The 4341-nt window shown below is 37.6% G+C and overlaps 1 pseudogene; it reads left to right on the top strand.

The window, feature by feature from the left end:
- Positions 1-518: 518 nt before the first annotated feature.
- Positions 519-3094, top strand: LOC125170581 (60S ribosomal protein L7a-like; annotated as a pseudogene).
- The last annotated feature ends 1247 nt before the right edge of the window (positions 3095-4341 follow it).

The following is a 4341-nucleotide window of genomic DNA, read 5'->3' as shown; positions in this document are numbered from 1 at the left end:
GTCTCCCTCTCTCTCTGCCCCTCCCCCACTCACACTCTGTCTCTCTCTCCTTCAAAAATAAATAAACATTAAAAAAATTTTTTAAAAATATATAAATAGATAAATAAAAAGATGCTTGACACTAGACCCTCAGTTTTGTAACTCCAAAACATTGATAGGCCTTTTTGAAAATGAGGTGAAACATCCATGAAAAGAGCTTAACTAACATTATGTCCATTACATGTTTATCAGTAAAGGTTAGTTTTTATTATTTATGTTTGTTCTACACACTGGAGAGTCAAGTCAGATTGTTGCTTCACTGTTTTCAGTGATAGTCATGCTTTCATGAAAGGAAAGAAAAGAGCACTTCCTTATCCTTAGAATATAATACTGGATGACTCTGAATGGCAAGTCCAAAATAATAGGACAAGGCTCTTTATATGGGCTATACATCATGTGAGATCTAGATAGAGCATCTTTAGATACTGGAAAATGCAGAGAGCACCATCTCTTAGGTTTTCCAAGTTGGCAAGGACCACATGGAAAGTTCTACATGTGAAAATGGCAGTTTTGTCAGTTTTGTCCTGGAGGCCCACCAAAGACTGTCACGTTCCCTGTCCGTCTCCTGTAAGTCACAGTAATTAATTCAGCTCCTCTCAACACTGGCTTTTTCTGACTTTTCCCTGACATACAAACATAAAAAGGAATTGCAGCACAAACACTATCGAGCCAAATAAATCCCAGAAATTATACTCAGATTAAAGTTTATACTTTGTTTTCTAGTTTTTGTCAGGGAAGTAGAATAACAATCACTGAGAACATTCTTATATTTCTGGAAAAATAATTTTAATGTTTTTTTTTTGAAAACAGCAATTATCCCTCATCTTAGGAAATGACAAAAGTATTCCCAAATTACTGTTTAAAGGATGATATTTTATAAAAGCTGAATATAGTGTGTGGGGGGGTGTATTTAAAGGTGATATCATTTTGGGGTACCTGGGTGACTCAGTCAGTTAAGCATTCAACTCTTGATTTCAGCTCAGGTCATGATGTCATGGTTCACGAGTTCAAGCCCTGCATCAGAACTCTCCCTTTCTCTCTGCCCCTACCTGACTCATGCTGGCTCGCTCTCTCTCTCTCTCTCTCTCTCTCTCAAAATAAATAAATAAACTTTAAAAATAAATAAGGGGCATTAAAAAATAAAGTAATATCATTTATTAACCTACTATTGCACTGCCATGGGCACTAATGCCTTGAGAAGCCCATCCTTGCCATGACCATGGCAATTGTTACACACCTCAGGCACTACCCATTGAGATTAGGAAAAAAACAAAAATCTTTTAACCTTTAATCCAGAAAGCTTACTTTTAGAAACAAATACCAAAGATACACTATCAAAAACAAAAACAAAAACAAATGTATTTGCCAGGATTATTCATTACAACATCGTTTGTAATATCAAAATACTAGAAACAAGTCAAATGTCCAACAAAATGGGACTAGTTGTTTAAATAATATATCTTCACATAATGGAGTACTCTGTTGAGTGAAAAAAAGAGTGAGAAATATCTCCATGCATTTCTATGGATTATGCAAGTAATATGATCAAACAAGAACAATTGAATTAGAGAAAAACCTAGAGTACATTATTTAAAAACAGGATATATACGTGTGTGTGCATGTGTATTTAAGTATATATATTCATTTATATGTATATATATATTCATATATATATGCTTAAATTTTTTTTTAATTTGAGTATAGTTGACATACAATGTTATATTAGTTTCAGGTGTACAACAGTGATTCAACTCTCTATACATTATGCTATACTCACCACAAGTGGAACTACTGTCTTACACATACATACTTATATTAAAACACCAGTAGAAAAATGAATCACAAAAATCTTTAAATACTTACCACTAGGCTATACAATATGGAATATAGGGTGGAAAAAAAAAACAGGAATAGAAGCTAGTCTTCTTTAAATATAGCTTATTCTGGAGTGCCTGGCTGGCTCATCAGTAGAGCATATGACTCTTGATCTCAGGGTTATGAGTTCAAGCCCCACATTGGACCTACAGCTTACTTTAAAAAAGATAAATAGGAGCGCCTGGGTGGCTCAGTCGGTTAAGCGGCTGACTTCGGCTCAGGTCATGATCTCGCGGTCCGTGAGTTCGAGCCCCGCATCGGGCTCTGTGCAGGACAGCTTGGAGCCTAGAGCCTGTTTCAGATTCTGTGTCTCCCTCTCTCTGACCCTCCCCTGTTCATGCTCTGTCTCTCCCTGTCTCAAAAATAAATAAAACATTAAAAAAAAAAAAGATAAATAAAGACCTCTCCTCTACCATCCAAGATGCCAAAGGAAACAAGGCTAGGGGGAAGAAGACAGCCTTGGTCCCTGCTGTCTGAAGAAGCAGGAGGCCAAGAAAGTGATCAATCCCCTATTTGAGAAAAGGCCTAAGAATTTTGGCATTGGTCAGGACATCTAGCCCAAAAGAGACCTCACCCACTTTGTCCAATGAATCCACTGCATCCAGCTACAGTGACAAAGGACTCTTCTCTATATATGTCTAAAAGTGCCTCCCACGATTAACCAGGCCTTGGAATGCAAAACAGGTACTCAGCTGCTTAAGCTAGTTCACAATACAGACCAGAGATAAAACAAGAGAAGAAGCAGAGAGTGCTGACCTGGGCTGTGAAGAAAGCTACCATCTGTCCTCTGAGCTGGGGTTAATACTGTCACCACCTTGATGGAAAACAAGAAGGCTCAGCTGGTAGTGATTGCACATGATGTGGATCCCATTAAGCTGTGTGTCTTCGTGCCTGCCCTGTGTGGTAAGATGGGGGATCCCTACTGCATCATCAAGAGAAAGACCAGGTTGGGGCCTCGCATCCAAGGAAGACCTGCACCACTGTTGTCTTCACACAGGTTAAGCCGGAAGACAAAGGAGCTCAGGCTAAGCTGGTAGAAGCTATCAGGACCAATTACAATGACAGATCTGATAAGATCTGCCATCACTGGGGAGGCAACATGCTGGGTCCAAAGTTTGTGGTTTGCATTGCCAAGTTGGAAAAGGCAAAGGCTGAAGAACTACCCACAAAACTAGGCTAATTGTGTGCTGTTGAGTTTTCTGTACATAAAAGTTAATTTAAAAGTTCTCTTAAAAAAAAAAGTAAATTAAATTAATACAGTATAGCTTATTCTATTAACTTGAGTTGGGAACCATGTGAATTCTTTAATTTAAATATTTTAGGGGCACCTGGGTGGCTCAGTCAGTTAAGCTGACTTTGGCTCAGGTCACGATCTCATGAATTCATGAACTTGAGTTCTGCATAGGTTGAACTCGAGCTCTGCTTTGGGTGTGAAGCTGGTGCTTTACCAGCGGGAGGTCCTGCTCCCTCCACCATGGCTGCCCCAGCTGAGGAGAAGAAAGTGGAAGCAAAGAAACAAATAGTCAGAGAAGTCTATGATGACACGTACTTTGGTCTTTTTGAATTAACCTCTCTGTAACTTGTTATATAAAAAGCTGAATTCTTTAAAAAAAAAAAAAGGATTTAAAGGATTCTCTAAATCTGTCCTCTCGAGAAATGATGACCAGCACAATAGTAGGTGTACCCTTAGTGCCCAGATTGTGGTCTCTAAACATTATTTTCCACTAGATGGAACCTGAGCTTCTTGGGGAAATGGCTTGTTCCAGATCTGGAGCAAGAAATTTACAAAATAATCTTGAACTATCTTGTGGGATCAGAAAGCAAGAAACACTGCCAAGATCATTTCCAAAGGACTTATAAGGCAACTTGAAAAAATGTTCCACAGCCTCAACATTGGACAATTAGAACATCAATAAGAATGATAAATGCAGTCTCGTAAAATAAGTATAATTCATGGCTTAAAAATGATACTCAATGAAGCAAACAAGCAAACTCATTGGCCATCTTTGGAGAATGATAGGGAATAAAGTTATTTTGAAAATGAGTTATCAAAGGGAAGGAATCAAACTTTATCTTGCTCTTTCTATATAAATTATCCTTCATAGTAACTAAGTGGTTAATGAGGCTAAGTTTCTCTAGATAGAAATATTCCAGTTAATTTAAAAAGAGGAATGGTGGAATAGTGATATTCTAAGATCACTCTTTTGCAAACTCTAATGAGTTAATGGATTTAGACCATGATTAATAACGACTTCTAAAATACCCAAAAGAGAATCAACTGGTAATAGATGCCCTCTGAGGTAAGTGCACAAAATTTACCAAATATTCTCACCTGAGAAATTAAACCCAAATCTCATCAAGAGTCTAAATCTAACTACCAAATTACTGAAACTACAGAAATATACAAAATAATACCACAGATTTACA

This window comes from Prionailurus viverrinus, chromosome B4 (genome assembly GCF_022837055.1).
Source record: "Prionailurus viverrinus isolate Anna chromosome B4, UM_Priviv_1.0, whole genome shotgun sequence".
NCBI lineage: Eukaryota > Metazoa > Chordata > Mammalia > Carnivora > Felidae > Prionailurus > Prionailurus viverrinus.
Note: the sequence above shows the minus strand (reverse complement) of the source record. Positions and strands in the feature narration are given on the sequence as shown.